The 23107-nt window shown below is 39.1% G+C and overlaps 1 non-coding gene across 1 annotated transcript; it reads left to right on the top strand.

The window, feature by feature from the left end:
• Positions 1-782: 782 nt before the first annotated feature.
• LOC116912940 lies at positions 783-845 on the top strand. The gene has a single exon (XR_004389508.1). It is a non-coding gene; the product is annotated as a U7 small nuclear RNA (small nuclear RNA).
• The last annotated feature ends 22262 nt before the right edge of the window (positions 846-23107 follow it).

Raw genomic sequence — 23107 nt, 5'->3', positions numbered from 1 at the left:
ACATTTAAAATGTAAATAAAAAATGCAATAAAAAAAAACAACACTTGAAATGTTCATAATGAACCAAAAAAAAAAAAAAATGCGCCTTGGTCAATGTCAGAGCAGCCTCCCTTCAGATAGCAAAAAAGCAAAGGCTTTTATTCATTCTGAGATGTCCACAAATATTAACAGATATTTCTATACACATTGTGAGGAAGCTTTATCTCTGTGAAGTTGAATTCCCATTTCTCACTAGGGACTAGTCCCTCAGGCAACAACAGGGACACATTTTGCTTCTTACTGTGGTTGGCCTGTGTGCAGGAGAGGCATTGAGAGACAGCCTGGGTGGCCATGTCTTGGAGATGCAGAATCTGGTACCTGGAAGATAATAACTCGGTCAGTCTGGTGAGACTGGGATGGCTAGTCTGGTGTGGTTGATACACCAAAAAATGTCCAAGGGCCTCATGGGTGGGGTAGGGTGGGGTCAGGGGGTTAAAAAAAATGTGTGCTTGCTGACTCCTAAGAATCAAGGGGGCTAGGGTCATGAGATGTTGATTTGTGGGATAGTCAAGAGAAAATCTGGAATAAATTACTGAATTATATATAAATAAGAAACTGGGCTTTTGTTCTGCATGAGGTGAGCTGGTAGAAAGCAATAGCTGTTCTTTAGAATTCTCTCTAGCAAGAGCAGAGCTCTCTGGAGATCTCTGGTGATTGAACATAGCTCTTCAAGAATTCTTTCTAACAGGATTTCTGATTTTAGCTAGAAAATCCATGGAGAGTGTGAACACAGCTCTTTTAAAAAATTTCATAGTTCTTTTAGAACTTTTTCTAGTAGGATTTCCTACCTTGGTTGGAAATCCCAAGAATTACTTAGAGAGCGAACACAGATCTTTTCAAGAGTTTTTAGATTTTCTGATTTTTATGGGAAAACCCAAAGTTACTTTTAGAATTCTTCTTACAGAATGTCTGAGTTGGTCAAAAGGTCCAAGAATTTTTTATAGCAACTTTTCTGACATTGGTCAGAGAACCATGAGCCATTCAGAGAGCTTTTAGAATTTTTGACTAGAAAGGAGTGCTGTCTCAACCAGAGAGAGCTGTGTGGAGCAGAGCAGAAGAAAGAGAGAGAGAGAGAGAGAGAGAGAGAGAGAGAGAGAGAGAGAGAGAGAGAGAGAGAGAGAGAGAGAGAGATCTGAAGCTGTCTCAAGGAGAACATAGAGAAAGAGCAATGTGAAAAGCTGTCTTGAGCAGACTACAGAGCCAAGCGCTCTCTACAGAGAACTGTCTAGTGAGCCATCAAGTAGAACACAGCCACCAGCTCTGACCCATGATTTTATTTTGAGTCTTTGTTTTTCCCACTCTCTAACACTCCTTCTCTCAGAACCCTGTCCAAGTTGAACCTGGTCCTTGGTAGATTAGACTTTGAGCAGATGGTCAAACAACTTGGTTGTTTTTAAAAATAAAACCCCAACATTCGATTTACCAAGTGAAGACCCAAGAGCAAGAGGCTATAGAGAAACCCTGCTAGCTTACAGTGGCAGAAAAAGCACCCAGCTGACCTTCCTATTCCACCTGACAACCCAGAAGAAAAAGGCTATTTTTCTTCTCCACACTGTCTTAAATAGCCTTCAAGTCAAAGACCATCCTTTCTCTTCCCTGGATTCTCTTATGTTCACTCCCTGTCATCAGGTTCCTTGCTTCACTTCTTGGTCTACGGTTGACTTTATTTAATCCTATTTAGAGAAAGCTCTTCAGTTAAAGGTGCGTGCCCGAGCTGAGACACACCACAACAAGGAAGAGATTTTCCAGTTTACAATCTGTGGGTTCACAATGTGATCAAAATAACCTGCAGGTCAATTTTATTTTTCTCAACTTACAATATGTAGGAGTACAAATGAATCTTGGGACATTCAATGCAAAGGCACATAATGTGGAGAACTGATGGTTTTCTATGGTAGGCAGCATTGTGTCTCATATGGGAGAAGGAAATCTATGCAGTGCATACTTTGACTCGATTTTTGTCTACTCAGATGCCCTTTGACATTTCTGTATACCTTGACGGTTTGCCCTTACTGAGAAACATTATTCTGAAGAGTTTGAAGACCCAGTAGGTAGTAGAAAGAACTAGCCTTATTTAACATAAAAAGAGGCATTTTTAAAAATTGAATTCCTGAACATTATTTGTGAGAGGTAACCCAAGTCATTTAGTTGGCACACAGTGAACATGGGTTGTGCTTAGTAGAAACTGATGCATTCAGCATGAGTTTGATGCTGGGGAATTGAATCAGTGCCTTAGGCACAGGATGTGATGCATGAAGGATCTTCAGATCTTTTCAGGTGAGGTTCCAGATTTGAAAAATATTTAAAGTGTATGTTCAGTTCCTCTTCACATGTCAAGTAGAAAATACAGCCTGGGAAGAACATGCTGGCAATACATGCAGCAGATGGAAGCTAGAGAGGGCTACCTCCAAGATAAGGCATGAGGACTTCCCCTTAGAAGGAGAGAAGGACCAAAACAATCACTAACTAAAAGGCAGAGTATTAAGAGTTGATGTGGTGCACAACACACACCATTAATAAGTCAATGTATGGTGACTGTCCTGTTCCAGTAAGAGATGAACAGACGAAGGCAGTGATGACTTAGCTGCTGGTGACTTAAACACTTTAATTTATCTACATTGGCTGCCAAATTCCAGTGTACAAAATCTGATTGGAAGGCACCTAGAAGACTAGTAAAGCATACTTATGGGAGGGAGTATCTTGAGTATGTTCCAAAAGACTAGTAATAATGATGTTTACCAAATAATGGTTAACTCCATTGATGGATAAAATTTTTGAATAGACTTTAGGGAGATTGTGGAACTGTGGAAAGTAGATGCCAGTTAGAATAAAAAAGGTCACTAAAAGCATGTCCTTCACAGGTATACTTACTTCCTTGTCGTTCTCCACCTCCTGGCTTACTGAACTTCTCCTCACCCTCTTCCTCCTGATGTCCCTGCTCGTTCTCTTCATTCCAGGATAAGAGTAACGAATTCAATAGTTCTTAAGCTGAAATTCCTGAACATGTGAGCCGAAGTAAGTCACTCCTCTTTTAAGTGGCTGTCGGGCATTTTGTTACAGTGATGGGAAGTTGAAGAGCTCTTCCAATTTGAAGAGGTCAGAATTCCTTTTCCTTGCATGCCTTCTCTCCACAATGAGTCGCTCCTCTCCCTCAAAGAGAAACCTACTCCGTAGTGCAGCTTACACAGATCCTCACACAGTCCCAAGAGCAGTTTTGGGAAACAAGAGACTGAATTTTATTCTTTTGTATGAATAGATAATAAAAGAAGAACTCTTAAAAATTTTTTTTAGCAACAATTCGACATGGCAAGAATTGCAACATTGAATAAGAAGGAATTGGAAAGGAGGTTAGATATTGAACTGTCAAAGAAAAAATGAAATAACATGAAAAATCAAGATAAGAATATAAAAATACAGTTCTAGACAGATGGCTTAGCAGTTAAGAGCATTGCTTGCTCTTGCAGAGGACCTGAATTCATAAACTCAGAAACAAACCATGTGTGAACATGGTAGCTCATAACTGCCTGTAACTCCAGTTCCAGGAGATCTTTTGTTTTTGTCTCATCACAAAACACACACACACACACACACACACACACACACACACACACACTCACACGCACACATACACACACACACATCTATTTTAATCTCAACTTACACACTTCCCTGTAAAGTACTGGCTCTCCAGCCAAAGACTTCTTATTGCCATGTTGAAACCAAAGCACACTGCTGTCTCTATTTCTGTGTCCCTGGTCATATTATGTCTTCTAAGATTTTTTCTCTTTCATTTTATAGTTGGTTTTTACTATGTGGGGTCATTTTTGTTTGTCTCTTGAATGCTACCCAAATTGCTTATGTCTAAAGTTTACAAGTATATCTTAGTCCATGGAATCATTTTCGATAAATGAAGTCACCTCTATTTGAGTTATAAAATTGTATGTTTCATTTATACTAGATAAAAATGAATGGGTTGTATTGAGAGTTAGGAGAAAAAAAGCCCAGCATTTGAAGGACATATAACAAACTTCAATGTTAAAATTTTTCAGGTGTAGTATGCAGCTTTAGCAGGAGATACACACACACACACACACACACACACACACACACACACACACACACGTGTGTGTGAATTTATACACACATGGTAATGCATATACACACATGTAAGAAAAATACACATATATGCAAACCATATGTGCACAAAAATACATACATATATGTACAAATACACATATGCATATATATACACATATACACACATATATATGTATAAACATGCACACAAACACACACATGCATACACCTTTTATTCATCTGTAAATCTCTCTGTATTTTGTGATTTAGTTCTGGCAGGCATAATGCTTAAAGAATCTGTCCTGTCTTCTGGGTTATTAAACTTATTGGCATATAGCTGGTCAGTGAGTTCTCTTTTGAGCCTTTCTGGGTCTGTGGTATGAATTATAATGTCTTATAATTTTGTCTTTCTTTTAAATTTAGGTAGAGTTTCAATTACTTAACTTTCTAAAAATTACTTTTACACTTTTCTAACTTCTATATTCTTTTACTAATGTCTATTCTACTATGCATGACTAATGTTTACTATTCCCTTCTTTTCTTCTGCTAACTTTGAACTTTGTTTTATTTTGTTTTTCCAATCCTTTGAAAAGGTTGAGTTGCTTTTGAGAGCTTTCTGTTTTCACAATATAGGAGTTTTTCAATACAAACTTCTCACCTAATATGATACCCCACTATCTCCTAGCCTACAGCATTTTTCCTGAGAGGTCTTCTAAAATGTTATGAGTTCCTTTCTTTGTGATAAGTCTCATTCTTTGTTTTCAAAATTGTTTGCCATTGAAGGCTGAAATTTCATTATAATGAATCTTGGTGAACTTTCCTTTATGTAGAAACTCATTGGTAAGAATAGCGTTGATGTTCCTGGCTATCCTTCTCTTTTCTCAGACTTAACATGCCTTTAGCCATTATTTCTAATTCTTTAAGTAAACTTTGTCTCTTAAGATTCTCTCTCTCGGGGTTGGGGATTTAGCTCAGTGGTAGAGCGCTTGCCTATGGCAAGCAAGGCCCTGTTCGGTCCCCAGCTCCAAAAAAAAAAAAAAAAAAAGATTCTCTCTCTCCTCCTCCTCCTCTCCTCCTCTCCTCTCCTCTCCTCTCCTCTCCTCCGCTCCCCCCACCTCCCTCCACTCCCCCTCCCCTCCCCTCTCCCCCCCTCTCCTTGTCACATCTCACCACTTCCCCCTCTCTCTCTTCCTGTCTCTCTCTTCCCCCCCCTCCCTCCTCTCTCTCTCTCTCTCTCTCTCTCTCTCTCTCTCTCTCTGCAAACTGTGTTTTATCCTCTTTCTGCTGCCTCACAAACCCTCTAGGATTTCTTTATTCATTTCATTGTTTTCCTCCATTTCTTCCTCTGATTAGATCTGTTCAAAGGAACCCTCTTTACCTTCATGGATTTTTTTTCCTTGATCAAGTCTAATATTGGTGTGCTCTGTTTCCACTTTTAGCTCATTCATGATATCATTGAGCTCTGGAATTTTTGAGTTATTTTTGTTCCTTTTCATGTCTCTGATCTTCCTTGGTAAAATTATTTTAAGTTCCTTATCAGGCCCTACACAGATCACTATTTCTCTGGGTTATCAGAATACACTTTCTTGGTAGTGCCAATGGCTGTGATTTCCCTGTTGCTGTTCCTTGTACTACTGTGTTTGTATATGAGGAAGCAGTTGCCTTTTCCAGTGTTTACAAGAGACAAAAATCATTACCCCATAACAGAGCTAGGGGTCATAAGGTTTTCCCAGAACTCTACTATGGGTTTATCTGTTCTATTCTTGTTGGCTTTTAGGAAGGAACTCTTAAGATTTTATGCTGACTTTGGATCCTGATGAGACAGCCAGGAGCTTAGAACATCATGCCTTTTTCTTCTGTAGTGTGGTAATATGAATTTCCTTCTCCCCATCCTACAGAGTCAAGCCAGTTGTCTACATGGCACACTTGTCCTCGACTTTCTAGGTATTTGGTGCAAGGTAGTCTCTTTGGGAGTAAAGCACATGGAGCATTTGAGATGCTCATGGGCCAGCTGGGGTGGATTCAGAGATAAGGCACACTAAGTTGCCTTGAAGTTTTTAAGGGTGTCTGTGGAATATTTAGTGGGATTTGTGTCCCACTTACTTTCTTCTATCATTTTTAAGTATTCAACTATAGAAATAACTTAATATTATAGGTGAATGTGTTGCTGGTTTATTACAGTAGGAAAATACATGGGATTATTAAGTTAGAAGAAAGATTCATTTGGCTCATGCTCCTCTTGCCTAAGTCTATGGCCATGTAGAGCACTCTAGTGGTGAGAACATGGTTAAATAATCTGTTCATACCATGCTCACTTTGAAAGAGAGAAAAGAGACAGAAACTGGCACACACACACACACACACACACACACACGAGAGAGAGAGAGATACCACTAGTGACTTAAGGCTTCCTATTATGCCTCACCTCTGAACTTTCTACCACACCACACAACCGAGAACCAAGTTCTTAACACATTCATCTTTTGGTCACATTCCAGATCCAAACAATAGCATTTTGCTAATGGGCACCAAAACCTCATGTCTATCTCACAATGCAATCTGCTTTAGATCTGTAAATTCTAACATATAATATCCCTTTTTTCCCTAAGAAGTAGTAAAATGGTAAAAGGAGATTGGATAAAAGCAAGGCAGAAACAAATAATAGCAAACATTAGATAACAATTATCTGTGTTGAACATCTTCAACACTGTATTCAGATGTAGACTTACAAGGCTTAGGAAGCCATACCTCTAAGGCCAGTCTTTTGGGCATGTATGGCATGCTCTTGGAACTTCCCATTAGCAACTTGATTTTTTTGACATTCCTATCATCTTGGGGTCTTATATCAGCTTTGGCTACACTTCCATAACTTAATGCTTAGTCATAATAGGGCTACTGTTCAGGAATTCTGATTCTGTAATACATATTCTCTATGATTTGCTCTGAAATCTTGTCTGCAAAGCCAGCACCATGCCATGTTCTCGTTTCACTTAAAGCTGAATTGGATCAATTTGAAAAAAAAAAATGCCTAGAATCAATATGTGCTTTGCTAGGTTTTTTATTACTAATTTTTTCATTTGTTTATATCCAAAATATTGTCCCCTTCCTTGTTCCACCTTGCAGTGTTCTTATGCCCGTCCACTCTCCCCCCCTGCCCTGGGTCATCAGGTCTCTAGGTGCATCCTCTCCTACTGAGGGCAGACAAGGCTAGGCTGTATAAGTGCCATGGCTTTGCACCAGCCCATGTATGTTCTTTGGTTTGTAGCTCAATCTCTGAACACTCCCAGGCATCCAGGTTACTTGAGGCTGTTGGTCTTCCTGTGGGGTTACTGTCCCCCTCATTTCCTATAATCCTTCCCCTAACTCTTCCATGGAGGTCCTCGACTTCCATCCAATACTTGGCTGTGAGTATCTCTATCTGTCTTAGTCAGCTGCTGGCTGCGCCTCTCAGAGGACAGCCATGCTAGTCTCCTGTCTCCAAATACAACATAGCATCAGTAATAGTGTCAGGGTTGGTGCCTGTGCATGTGACGGATCCCAAGTTGGGATTGTCACTAGTCAGACATTCCTTCAGTCTCTGCCCCATATTTGTCCTTGTGTTTCTTTCAGACACTAGCAATTTTGGGTAGAAAAATTTGTAGGTAGATTGCTATCCCCATCCTTCCACTAGGGATCCTGTGTGGCTACTGGAGGAGGTCTCTTCGGTTCCATATCCCCACTGCTGGGCATTTTGACTAAGGTCACCCACACTGAGTCATGGGAGCTTTCCACATCCCAGGTCTCTAGGATTTTCTTGAAGTTTTCCCACCCCCCACTTCTAGCAGCTGCATATTTCAATTCATTCTCCTGGCCTTCTGTGCCTCTCTCCTGTCTCCCCTCCATACCTGATCCTGCTACCTTTATCCCATCCCTGTCCTCTGTTCCATGCAGATCACTTGCTCCCTCTGCCTCCCATGATAATTTTGTTCCCCCTTCTAAGTGGGATTGAAGAATCCTCACTTGTTCCTTCCTCTTTAACTTCTTAGAGTCTGTGATTTATGTTATGAGTATTCTGTACTTTTTAGCTAATATCCAATTATAAGTGAGTACATATGCTGCATGTCCTTTTGGTCTGGGTTATCTCACTCAGAAAAATATTTTCTAGCTCCATCCATTTCCTTGTATAATTCATGATGTCCTTGTTTTTAATAGTTGAATAGTATGCCACTCTGTAAATAAACTATATTTTCTGTATCCATTCTTCAGTTGACGGGCATCTGGGTTCCTTTCGGTTTCATGCTATTATGAATAAGGCTGCTATGAACATACTGAAGAATGTGTCCTTGTGATATGATGGAGCATCTTTTGGGTATCTGCCCAGTGGTGGTATTGCTGGGTTTTGAGGTAGAACTATTTCCAATTTTCTGAGGAACTGCCAGAAAGTATTCCCAAACTTTCACTCTGAACTGTTTTAAAAAGTTCTTATTTTTGAGAATTTTTCACACACACACACACACACACACACACACACACACACACACACACACACACACACACACTGTGAAATATCATATCTACCCTCGTTTACCCCTTCATTTTTTTATTGGATAATTTTTATTTACATTTCAAATGTCATTCCCTTTCCCGGTTTCCCGGAGATAAGCCCCCTTTCCTATGCCCCTCCCCTACTTCTATAAGGGTGTTCCCCTCCCAATCCACAACCCCTTCTTGCCTACCCCGACATTCCCCTACACTGGGAAGTCTAGCCTTGACAGAACCAAGGGCTTCTTCTTCCATTGGTGCCCAACAAGGTCATCCTTGGCTACATATGCAGCTGGAGCCATGGGTCAGTCCATGTGTACTCTTTGGGTAGTGGTTCAGTCCCTGGGAGCTCTGATTGGTTGGCATTGTTGTTCTTATGGTGTTGCAGACCCCTTCAGCTCCTTCAATTCTTTCTCTAATTTCTGCAAGGGGGATTCCGTTCTCAGTTCAATGGTTTGCTGCTAGCATTTGCCTCTGTATTTGACATACCCTGGCTGTGCCTCTCCAGAGACAGCTATATCAGATTCCTGTCGGCATGCACTTCTTAGCTTCATCAATCTTATCTAGTTTTGGTGACTGTATATATATGAGCTGTATACCCATGTAGGGCAGGCTCTGAATGGCCGTTCCTTCAGTCTGTGCTCTAAACTTTGTCTCCACATCCCCACCTACGAATATTTTTGTTTTCCCTTTTAAGAACAACTGAAGCCTCTGCACTTTGGTTGTCCTTTTTCTTTAGCTTCATGTGGTCTTGATTGTATCTTGAGTAATTAGAGCTTTTGGACTAATATTCACTGATCAGTGAGTGCATACCATGTGTGTTTTTCTGTGATTGGGTTACCTCACTCAGGATGATATTTTCTAGTTCCATCTACTTGCTTATGAATTACATGAAGTCATTGTTTTTGATAGCTGAGTAGTACTTCACTGTGTAGATATACTACATTTTCTGTATCCATTCCTTCCTTTCTTGAAGGACATCTGGGTTCTTTCCAGCTTCTGGCTATTATAAATAAAGCTGCTATGAACATAGTGGAGCATGTTTCTTTGTTGTATATTGGAGCATCTTTTGGGTGTATGCCCAGGAGAGGTATAGCTGGGTCCTCAGATAATGCAATGTCCAATTTTCTGAGGAACTTCTAGACTGATTTCCAGAGTACCATTTTGCAATCCCACCAACAATGGAGGAGTGTTCCTCTTTCTCCACATCTTTGCCAGCATTTGCTGTCACCTGAGTTTTTGATCTTAGCCATTCTCACTGGTGTGAGGTGCAATCTCAGGGTTGTTTTGATTTGCATTTCCCTGATGACTAAGGATGTTGAGCATTTCTTCGCTAGGTTTTATACTTCCAAATGGGCAGGGTGAGTCAATGCTCTGATCTAAAAATAAGTATCCTCTGACCTAGAATATTTTTCAAGCAAACTTGAATTTTTATGCCTTTGAGTCTGCATTGAGTGGGATATTACTCATTCCTGAGACATTATCTTATTATTCAAGGCAAATTTCTAGGTTTCTGTAGAAAAGTATAAACAGCTGTAAAAAAAAAAACTATATACTCTTTGTCTTACCTTTTAAACATTCATTTTCCAACCTTCTGCTAAGAGCTGTGTTCCCATGTTTTCACTGGAGAGGCATCTACAAATGAACACCATGAACAACAAGGCCGCTTCTTAAAGGTTCTGTTTCCTTGAATTTTTCCTACCTGTCATTTTTTATCTTTCACTTTCAACTCAGCCCCCTGCAGCACACAATAAACAAACTGCTCTTTAGCACAATTTTCAATAGAGTCCTTTTTTTTGGTCTGAAACCTTATGAGCATGATCTTTACTGTCTTATTTTGTCAACATTATAGTTTTCGGAGTTCTCTTGCTAGTTTGTTAGACTGCATTTCAAGACTCTCCCACGAACCCTTTCTAAAGGTCTCCTTGTTGACATTTCAAACATGTTCTCAGTAATGACTGAATTTTCCCTTCTAGCAGATGATAATATTCCACATGGCTACGAGATTTGGATGCTAATATAGTATGCTCTTGGTCTCCTGTCAGAAGAATGGGCTGAAAAGATCTCTTTCGGGACTGAGTTAAGTGTCTTTACTTTCATCAATTGTTTGTGTTTTTCTCTTCTGAAAGTTTGCCATTATTTCTCTGCTAGATCCCTAGAAATTTGACAAGTATAATGTCTTCTGTAGCAGTTGTACATACAAATTGATGCTTCTGTGAAGGAATGGTGGTAGAAATATGAACAGTAGTTTTAGAGATTTACTGGCTCAAGGAGATCTTAAAACTGCAAGATCCTGGGCAGGGTGACCCAGAAACCACCATTAAAGATGGCACTGCTCAAGTTGTTTTCTTGTTTTCACATCTCCTTCCAGTACTTTGCGTTCCCTCCTCATACCCGTGTGTTGGATTTCTTGGAACATGGTGAATCACCTTGTATCATGCACTTGCCTGATTATAAGAAATGAGTTTGAGCAGTGTGGCTCTGAAATCTAATCCTATTCTTTGCTACCTAGAACCATAAGCTGTAGAGATAGAGGTAAAAGCAGCTGTTGGTTTCATCTAAGCTGTTGGAGCATGTAAAGTAGTTATAGTGTCCCATGACACAGCATTGGTGATTTAAAATATGAGAAAGGAGATTTGTTACAACTTTTCTTCAGATCCTTCTGCATTCTTATTTCACAAAATAGTATGTGTCTTTAATTCTCTGACTTGCTATGATGGAACATATTAATTTTGCCAAGTAAATTTAACAAAAATGAGAAGAATTTTTTTAAATCAATGAAGTATGGAGAATTTAGAATTTTAAAATTAAGAATCATTTAATTTTTGGAGACCCTATGCATTAATTACCATCTTCCTTCTATGACAAAATTCCTGAAAGAAGAAACTCAAGGGAGGAGGGATTAATTAGGGCTTATAGTTTCCTTCCAACATAACAGGAAAGGCATGACAGAGTTCATTGTGTGGTAGTAACAGTACATATTAATAGCTATTCACATTTTGACAGATTGAGAAAGAGACAAGGAAACTGGAAGTGAGGCTAAGCCATAACTCTCAGAAGTCTTCTCTCTGTGACTCACATTTGCCAGCCATGCCTCTTACTCCAAATGTTTCAATCTCCCCCACCCCCAAAGCATCACCAATTGTTCGGACTAAAGAGCCTGTGAGGAAAAGGGGGAGTTTGTGAGGGACATTTCATATTCATCTGCACATAATGTCTTTATAATCGTTATCCTGAACTACTTGACCTTGGGGCAGTGAGAAGTTTTACTTCATCTGTACCATCCACTCCCTGACATTTTGGTCTTACTGTCTGAGATGATGTTAGTATCACTAATACCCTTCTCTAATATGTAGGAAGCATTGAGAGCCTTTGCCTATCAACCTGCTAAAGAGAAGGGTTTTTTTTTAAACATAATTAAAAATAAAATTCATCAACTACACAACTGGTCTGATACTTCCTGGTGTCTACATGAAATTATTTTGTCACTTACATATACCCAAGAATCAGTTTAAGCATTCTCGTAAATTCAGCCCCTTCAACATGTATGAAAAAAATTCTCATAAACACAGCTGTCAGGTCATACAAAGTGTGTAGTAAAGCAGCACTCAGTGTCCTAGCTGTGTACTAAAGGAAGAATAATGACAGGGATAGATGGGCTGTCACCCCTCACACCATGGAGTATTCAGTTCATTAACTCTCTGAAAGGTAGTGCCTCCCCTCTATATCTTAATGTTTTTTATTGTTGATAAGAATGAGCCGTGTTTGGAGCAGTAGATTTTTCTCAGCTAGGATTCTTTATTGTGAGCCTTCTTTGCTGTCCATCGCAGGTTGACTTTGGCAATCATTAAGAGAAATGGCGTGTCCTGTGGCTCTTCATGAACATAGTGGTTTACAATAGCAAAGCAGGAACTCTCTTGTTTTATGTTTTGTGTGTATGCCCATACATGAGATCTGAATTTGGTCAGGTACACAGGGACTAAAAGTTTGGGTACAAGAGAAAGCAAATGCCATGTCAGTTTGGTAATGACTCAGACTCCCAAGGTGGTGTTTACTACTTCAGTTCACATAAATGTGTTCTTAGCTTCCTTTCAGAAATGAACCCAGCCTTCATTGTATAGTACTCAATATTCACAACCCATACTCTAGCAACCAAATGCAGAACTCAGATTAGCATCCAAGCTAGCAATATTTAAACAAATCAAGATTTACTCAATCATCTGCACAATGTTTTTTGCCAGTGTCTGACATTTTCTCCTGGTTTTGGCCTTTCCACTGTCAATGTGATATTCTGAGAGGACATTAACACCATGTAAACCACTTGCCCCAACCACTTCCTCATGTAAATTCTACATAAGATGATTTCCACCTCAGTTTTCTAAACAGAAGCTCAGATAGTGATGTCCACTGCCTCTGTGACCACTGATTGTTCCTATTAAAGTTTCATTGTGGGCTGCTTCCAAATCTTTGATTTCTGTTTACCTGAAAAGCAAACTATAGTGAACCAGGTGAGACCAAATGAAGTGTTTGCCAAACTTACCAATGTAGGAGTTCATTCATTCACTTATTCATTTCTGTGTCTATACATTGTGTATCACAGCCATTTGCCTTAGTGTATACAAGGAAAATAGGAGACTCAGTTATAACAAGGACCAGATCCCCAACAGGAAGTAACATACAGTTTAATCAGAGAAAAGACAGAAATCCAACAAGAGGGCAATGTGTTCTTTAACAGAGGTGGCAATGGACAATTATAAATCTGAAATGAAATGATTTATTTACACATTAATAGTGGTGAAGAGGGCTGGATAAACCTTTGTGGAGGAAATGGATCTATGTGGTAGACTTAATGATTTTGTTGTATTTAGCAAGGAAATGGATTGTGTGATTTGAAAGACACGGGGAAATAGGGCGAAGAGCTTCATTTCTAATAATAAATATATTAAGTTTGGAATATTTACAGGTTAAGATAAAATAAATTATATTCTTTCTTTTGAGTTTTGTAATTTCAACATTTTTTCTATTTTTTTAATTGAAAATAGATTTTTCATACAATATATTTTGTTTACAGTTTCCCTCCCCCAACTCCTCTCTGATATTCCCCACTTCACCTCACATACAAATCCACGCGCTTGCTGTCTCTCATTAGAAAACAGGCATCTAAAAATAATAATACAATAAGATAAAATCTAACACAAACAAACAAATTTGAATAGCATAAGAAAAAAACAATAGAAGAAGAGCCAAAGGAGAAGCATTAGAAAAACATATAGAAGCAGAGACACATAAGTTCACATACGCAGGAATCCCATAAAAACACAAAATTGGACGCCATAGTATATATGGGCCTGCTCTTAAGAGTGGTTTGTATTCCCATTGTATCCATTGTAACAAACCAATTTTTCACTTGTTACTGGTTATCAGTTGGAGATAGTTTCTGAGTTAGGGGTGTGGGGATGTGTCCACTTCCCTACTCAGGGATGGTGCCTCATCTGGCAACCCTATACAGGCCCTGTGCACACTGTCACTCTCTTTGTGAATTCATACATGTGTCTGTCCTGCTGTTTTCAGGCCTTGGTTTCTTGGTGTCCTCCATCCTCTCTGCCTCTTACAGTCTTTTTCTCTTTGATGGAGAAATCCCATTTAGGACTGCGTGGTCGAAGGGCTCTTATTCTCTGTACACCATCCGTGTGTGGGTCTCTGTATTTGTTTCCCTCAGCTGCAGGTAAAGTGTCTGCAATGATGGCTAAGCATGGTACTGATCTATGAGTATAACAGAAAATCGTTAATAGGCATTTTATTTCTACATTCCTGTAGTAGGACAGTAGTATTTGATTTTCTCCTAGGTTCATGGCCTATCTAGTTGTTGGAATATTTACAAGTAAGATCTATGTATATCCTTCTTGTTTTATTTAAATAGTGCTTAGTGCCTAGACTATTTTAGTGATCTGTTCTTTTCCTGCTCATGGTGCTGGGAATATAAAGATGCACAGGGGGATTAGATGGAACACTTAGAATATTTACTTTGGAAACTTTGGATTCGCAGTAGAAGAAAAGCTTAAGATTCTGAAAAGGTTTCTGGCTTCATGAACTTCTCATTCTTTGACAAGGTGATAGATTCTGAAAACTTAGTTCATGATGTGCATATGCTGCTTTTCAAACTTAACATTTGCCTTGTCTCACAAGTCAATGAAGTATTGACATCTTTCAACACCACAATTCAGGTTCTCTTTTGAATGCTTTCTGCAGACCGAAGTGATTCAGTCAGTATCTCTGCCAAATTGTGCCACAGAAACTGCAGACTTCCGAAGCTAAGCAGTGTGCATCCTCTTCAAACGTTCCTATTTCTTCTTCCTTGTATTAAACTCACCACCAATAATCCTTCAAAGAAAGAGAGAAAAGTTGATGTTGTTTTCTTCTTTTCATTTTGACCAACTTGTTTCATCTTGGTCCATGATGGTTTCATCATGTTTTACTAATCCTTATCACACTGTCATGTCTCTGCCACTAAACTCAAATTACCTTATCAATCCATCGTTGACCATTGAATTATCAGTGCAAATTTCAGCTTAGTAAATACATGCAACAACACATGACTGGGAATAATAGTAGATGGTAATGAAGATCCCAGATAGCAAGAAAGAAGGTGGTATGTGTGTGTGCGTGTGTGTGTGTGTGTATGCATGTGTGTGCGTGCGTGTGCGCGCATGTGTAGAAAAGATGGACTTCTATGAAATTTATTTTAATCCCTTGATAATTTTGTAATTTTGCACTGTATTGGATCATATTTGTCCTCACCTTTAATCTCTCAGAGGCAGGAGTCATTCATTACCCACCTACCTTTGTGTCCTCATTTTTATATTTTAATGCATAGAGTTCATATTCTGTTGTGAGTGTGACCATTTCTGGGATGTGCTAGACCTAATTCCTCTCCTCCTCTTCCTCCTCTTCTTTCTCCTCCTCTCTTCTTCCTCTTCCTTTTCCTCCTCCTCCTCTTCCTCCTTTCCTCCTCCTCTCCCTCCTCTTCCTCCTTTCCTCCTCCTCCTCCTTGCCCTCCTCCTCCTTGCCCTCCTCCTCCTCCTCCTCCTCCTCCTCCTTCCTTCTTCTTCTTCTTCTTCTTCTTCTTCTTCTTCTTCTCCTCTTCTTCTCTCTTCTCTCTCTCTCTCTCTCTCTCTCTCTCTCTCTCTCTCTCTCTCTCTCTCTCCAAAGCCTGTCTCAGTTTACCACAATCTGAGTAATTTGGAATGTTGATTCCAAACTTGGTTGTTTCTGTACTTTCTGTTTCTTTAACTATCCTCTCTTTATCCCAAGAAAGAATCTCAACAAATCCTGCTAAAACGTTTTCTAAAACATTTTTTCTAAATACTTTGACTTCTGTATTTCCTACATTGTCGTGAGACAATATGAGGATGTGTTGTGTGTCTATTCCTCGGAAGACATGAACAAATAGCACCTTACCCCAAATAGAAAGCTGATGACAGATCAAAAGAAGAATACCACCAAAGTATAGTTTTGTTGTTATTACTTATGGGAGCAGGAATGACTCAGCCAGCTGCAACATCAAATTCTCCCCAGCATGAGTGACAGCTGACAATAGCTAGAAAGCAGTGGCACAGTGTACCACCTGCAAAGAGTTCAACAGTGCCCTTTTCAGATAGCTCAGGTAGTCTTAAACCCTTCCTCAGCTTGTCTGAGAATCTCTTCATAATCTTGATGCATTGGGGAAGTGAGGGAGCTAGTGTGTCTAGTCAGTTTTAGGGACTTTCTGAAGACTTTGGTTTAAAAGTTACTGAAGTTGTTTACTTCCTGAGCTTAAAGAGATGCCCTTAAGGATGGAGTGTTTCACCGCTCCTTAGGGTAACCTATTTCACCTCCATTATCTATCTATCTATCTATCTATCTATCTATCTATCTATCTATCTATCTATCTATCTATCTATCTATCTATCTATCTATCTATCATCTATTTATTTATCTTGGTTTGCCTCATTTATGTATCTATCATCTATATATTTATTTATTTATCATGTTTTTATTTTACATTATGACTGTAATTTCCCCTCTTTCATCCCTCCACAAGTCCCTCCATCCCATCTCCCCTTTTCCCCAACACCATCCACTCCTCCTCTGTTTCTCTTCAGAATAGGACAGGCCTCCTATAGACATCAACCAAACATGGCATATCAACCTGCAGTAATAGAGGCACCTCCTCACCTATTAAGGATAGAGAAGACAGCTCAGTAGGAGGAAAGGGTTCCAAAGACAGACCACAGAGTCATAGATAGCTCTTGCACCCACAACTAGGATCTTACAAGAAGACCGAGCTACACAACTTTAACATATGTGTGAAGGGCCTAGGGTCAGGCCCATGCAGGCTCCCTGGTTGGCAGTTAAGTCACCCCCTTTTTATATTCTGTATTTTAATTAGATCTCCTTCAAGATGAAAGGTTTTAGTCTCACAGGAAGCTGCAACATGATGAATGACAGTCTTTTCTTCATGAGTAATTGCTTATTGTGTATCATGCACTTCCTCAAATAATACACTCTGGGACTTATTTTTTAGTGAGAGCAATTGTAATATCTATTACTCTTTTCAAATTACTCATTACTTTCAGTACAAGAAAAGGCCACTAGATTCCTCAGTAGAATAAACCTTTATTTACATAATTCTTAAATCACATGTTTCATACATTAGCTCTTACCCTTCCCTGTAATGTCAGAAGAATGAGTTAACATCGGTCAAGGCCACTTCAGATAAAGACAATATGCAGCATGTTTTGACTTCTAGACTCTCCCTTTTCTTTATCTTTTATAGAAATGAGAGTCAAGTGGACTTTGCTTCTACCCTCAAGGTGTTCTAGAGATGATTGGCTTTCAGGATGACTTAACAAGATAAAATAAAAAGTAGTAAATATTTTTCTTATGAACTCTGGAAGTTACTCATTTTAAATCCTTTTTCCAAAATTTAAAACAAATTATATGCCTAAGTCATTAAAAATTAAAAACAGAGCAAGAGTAATACCTAAATCTTCTTAGGGCTGGGGAAATGGCCCAATGGGTAATGCTTGTTGTGCAAGCAGGAGGATGCAAGGTCAAATTCCTAGAATTCACGGAAAGTCAGGGCTCAAATGCATGTGTGTCTGTGATCTCAGTGCTCCTAAGGTGAGCCAGAAGGCAGAGACCAGAGAATCCTTGAAAGCTTACAGGCAGCTGATCAGGCCCACATAGTAGCAAACAGCAAAGAGACCCCGCCTTAAATAAGATAGAAAGCAAGACTAACCATTGAAGGTTGTCTGACCCACATACATGGACATGAACACACACACACACACACACACACACACACACACACACACACACACACACACACACACACACACAGCATGTACATACATACATTACACAAAATTTAAAATATATAGTCCTAATCAACTCATAACGTAAATAGTTAACTCGCCCTTTCTCTAGTCCTCAATATGGACTCTAAGCCTTTGCAACTTTATGGAATTTGAACTGCAAATATCCTCTCAAAAATAATCAAGCAGAATCCCTGCTCTGGTCTGATTTGGCATCACTATCACCACTTTCTGTTTTCAAACAGGCATCATCAATTAGCTGGAAAAAAAGTTTCTAGAAAGTATTATTAATTTAATGTAGACTTACTAGTCATTTAGATAATGGCAAAGTTTGGATACAGATTCAATTATCAAGTCCCTTCATATTTTCAGCAATATCCGAATCCATAAGAATGGTCCATTAATTACCTGTGTTGTCAGGCAGAGTCACTTGGGGAGACTTCGGAACAAAAGAAGTATTCATTAGTGAAAAAGAAAATGGATGGAGCTTGAGTTCATCGTTTCTCTGTTTCATGCCAACTTTGAAATTGGCCTAACTGAAACTCCTAACAGTAGATTCCAGTAATTGCTGAGGATTAAATAATGTGTTTAGAACACAGGATACGGTTCATATTACCATGCAAAAAATGTGGTGGCTGCTTGTACTTCTCCTGCAGGATATGCTAACTTGGGTTAAAGACATTTTTCCATATTGAAAATTTGCATATTTTTGACTTAATTTCTTTGACCTGGTACAGATTAAGGTTAACAGAGAAACAGCAAAGTTGCGGTCTTTGATTGCAACACTCAGCAGTCTCCCTTGGATGCAAGGATCTCTCCATGCAGACAGGTGGAGTGCTTGCCTTGATTGACAGTGATTTTTCCATAGTGGTCAAGAGCAATCCTTTTAGCTTGTGATAGTTTCCAAAATACTGTGAAATTCTTGAAGTGTGTATATGCTTTGGTAACAATCTCTGGTATCTTATTCTACCAATCTTGCATTTATATATTAGGTATTTGCTGTGCAGTTTAAATGTGCCAGGCACTGGGACACAACAAGCAATTGAAGATGTCCATAGTCCTAAACACTTAAAGAAGACAGGTATGCAAAAGCACCCCTAGAATCCTTAGTTCTCTTTGGAACTGGCTGATTGCATTACTATGCTAATTACTTTTCTCATTGCTATGACAACATACCAGACAAAAAACGTTTTAAGAAAGAATGGCTCTACATTGATTCATGACTTGAAGCTATATTCCATCATATTATTGAAGGTATGATGACAGGAGCAGATCATCACTATGTTGATAAAAGTTTCTCATATCTGGGTAGATGAGACGTCAGAGAAAGGGGAATGCCATGATGGGTGTTTGGCCATTTTTTCCTGTTTTACTTTCATTATGTGGTGTATCTCAGCCCATGAGATATTGCCACCTACATTCAGAGTATGTATTAGCCCCTTAATTAGTTCAGTATGGAAATGCCATCTCAAAGGCACTAGAAGGTTTGATTCAAAACAAATTAAGAACCAAAATTATCACACACACATACACACACACACACACAGAGAGAGAGAGAGAGAGAGAGAGAGAGAGAGAGAGAGAGAGAGAGAGCTTGTTAATCATCTGTAATTAACAAGCTATCAGAACTACTAAAGTAAAACTTTTGCATTCCTGAGACTATTGATGCTAGTTAGCTGGAACTAAGAAATTAGTAGTGATAAAGAAGAGACCAGCATCACTGAGGTCAAGTCTTCTGGGAAGTGTTTTCTGAGAGTACAATGAGGCTGTGTTCCAGAGACAGCCAAGGTTGTACCTGGACTTGGTAATGGCTAAGAGTCACCCAGGTGGTACTAGTTTTGAAGACATGAAGGGGTTATGAAAAGAGGCTGAGTCTTGGCACTGTGAGAGGCCATGGAAGGCTATTGGTGGAGATGTAGCCTCAGTTGAAATTGTTAACCCAGGACTGAAGGGGTCTTGAAATGGAGTTGAAGGTGGGCACCATGAAGAGGGCCTATAAGAGAGCTATTGGTGAAGCCTAGCTGCTGTGGAAGACAGCAGTGTTTTGGAGATACCAGTACCATGCGATGACCACCAAGAACAGCAGCAGAGTGGAGTACAGGGAGCTGGAGCCTAGAAGACAAGACGTGTGCTACAAAGAGCAAAGCTGGAAAAGTGACACAAGCCCTTGGAGGCACCCAGAAGAGCAAAATCGTGAGTACATTCTAGACATTGGATGGTTAGATTTTAATTTTGATTGTGACTGTGTCCCTCTTGAAGGAAGAACATATTTTAGTGGAGTTCACAATTAAAAAACTTTGAATTGTAAACAGACTGAATTTTAAAAGAGATTGGATATTTTAAAGGGATTGAAATTTTAAGAATTTAAGAATTTGTAAAGACTGTCAGACTTTTAAAGTTATTTAGATCTTGGGGATCAATAAGAAAGCAAGGGTCGAGGCTTAATAATAGTGTGTTTGTGTGTCAAGTTGACAAGGGCTCAATTGTACTGGCTGGTTTTATGTATCAACTTGACACAAACTGGAGTTATCAAAGAGAAAGGAGCTTCCCCTGAGGAAATGCCTCCATGAGACCCCGCTTTAAGGCATTTTCTCAATTAGTGACAAAGGGAGGAGGGCCCATTGTGGGTGGTTCCATCCCTGGGCTGGTAGTCTTGGGTTCTGTAAAAAGCAAGTTGAACAAACCAGTAAGTAACATCCCTCCATGGTCTCTGCATCAGCTCCTGCTTCCTTACCTGCTTGAGTTCCAGTCCTGACTTCCTTTGGTGATGAACAGCAATGTGGAAGTGTGAGGTGAATAAATCCTTTCCTCACCAACTTGCTTCTTGGTCATGATGTTTTGTGCAGAAATAGAAACTCTGAGTAAGACAAATATATATTATATAATTATATACTATACATAAAACCATTTATAATATTATATATAACCATATATGTCATATCTATAAATATGCAAATAAAAATAAGCATAATTACTATGTAATACATATAAGACATTTATAATATATAATATATTATTTATATTTATTTATAGATATAATGTGTGTATATATGATTATATATAATACATGTAATTGTATATATTGTTTTATGTGTAATATAATGTATAATATATAATATACTATTTATAACTTATATAATGTATATATGTAAATGTGAAATACATAGTATGCATTATATAAGTTATATAAAAATATATGTTTAGCTATCTCTATCTCAATGGATAGATAGAAAAATAGATAGATATAGATATATAAAACAGATGAGAAGACTGATAAAAGGACAGCATTACTAGTCAAATACTTAAATCAAAGATTTAAGACTATGCTTACTTAATGTGTTCAAGTTATAACCCTCGTCTAGTTGCTGTACTCATAGGATTCTGAGGCATAAATGAAAGAGCCCACTCAGTGTTACATAGCTTCTTCTATTTAATCCTAAAAAGTCATGTGCCTTGTTCTTGTATTGTCACCTCATTTTAGAACAGCATAATGGTTAGCATACTCTGTGCTTTACTGACCCTTCCGTATTTTGGGTTGAATACTAAAAATTATGTGACTTTTGAAAGTATACTTTACTCCTTCAGATCTCAGCTACACAGAAAGTAGAAACCATGCCTTTAGTAGGAAGTAACTGTGTTGGTTTAAATGAACAGGTCTTCATAGGTCCACAGGAAGTGACACTATATTAGGACATGTGGCCTTGTTGGAGTAGGTGTGGCTTTGTTGGAGGAGGTATGTCATGTTTGAAGTTTCAGATGCTCAATCAAGGCCCAGTATTTCGCTGTCTGTTGATTCAAATGTAAAACTCTCTCTCTCCCTCTCTCTCTCTCTCTCTCTCTCTCTCTTGATTTTTATTGGATATTTTTAAATTTACATTTCAAATGTTATCCCATTTCCCGTCCATAAACCTCTTATCCCATCTGTCCAATCCCTGCTCCTATAAGGGTGCTCTCCCACCCATCCTCCCCTTCCCACCTCTGCTCCCTGACATCCTCCTACACTGGTACATTGGGAGGAGGGCTTCTCCTCCCAATGATGCCCAACAAGGTCATCATCTGCTACATATGCAGCCAGTGCCATGGGTCTGCCCGTGTGTAGTTTTTGGATGGGGTTTAGTCCCTGGGAGCTCTGGTTGGTTGGTATTGTTCTTATGGGGTTGCAAACCCCTTCAGCTCCTTCAATCCTTTCTTTAACTCCTCCATTGGGGACCCCGTTCTCAGTTCAATGTTGGCTTTGAGCATTTGCCTCTGTATTTGTCATGATCTGGCAGAGCCTCTCCAGGGACAGCTATTTCAGGCTCCTGTCAGCTTGCCCTTCTTGGCATCAGCAACATTGTCTGAGTTTGGTGACTATACATGAGCTGGATTGGCAAATGGATGGAACTAGAAAACATCATCCTGAGTGAGGTAACCCAAACACAAAAAACACACATGGTATGCATTCACTGTTAAGTGAATATTAGCCCAAAAGCTCAGATTACTCAAGATACAATCCACAGACTACATGAAGCTCAAGAAGAAGGATAACCAAAGTGCGGATTCTTCAGTCCTTAGAAGAGGGAACGAAAATATTCACAGGAGGAATACAGAGACAGTTTGGAGCAAAGACTGAAGGAAATGCCATCCATATGTAGACCTCTTAGCTACTTTTCCAGTACCATGCCGACTGCGTCCTGCTACGCTTCTCACCATGATGACAATGGGCTACACCTTAGAGCTGTAAGTCAGCCCCCAATGACGTGCTTTCCTTTATAAGAGTTGCTGTGATTGTGGAGTCTATCACAGCAGTAAAGCCCTAAGACAATAACTTTCAAAGTAGTGATGGAATTTTCCATTGGCTTTATTCTGTAAGCTCAGTTCATGGGCCTTGGCTGGCCTGGCACAGGGTAGAGATTCAATAAATGTACTGTGAGGGGTAAATACATATCCTTGTTAAGCTAACTGAAACATACATGTAGAATGCTTAAAACACTTGATGGTACAATTAAATATTCAATTAATGGATGCTAATATAGTTACATTTCCATTTTTATGATTATTTTTACTTTTCTAATCAAATATTCCTTGCTGTATGAAGCCTCACTTCTAGCAGAGCACAATCTTTCGAATCAGGA

The sequence above is a fragment of the Rattus rattus genome, chromosome 11 (assembly GCF_011064425.1).
Source record: "Rattus rattus isolate New Zealand chromosome 11, Rrattus_CSIRO_v1, whole genome shotgun sequence".
NCBI lineage: Eukaryota > Metazoa > Chordata > Mammalia > Rodentia > Muridae > Rattus > Rattus rattus.
Note: the sequence above shows the minus strand (reverse complement) of the source record. Positions and strands in the feature narration are given on the sequence as shown.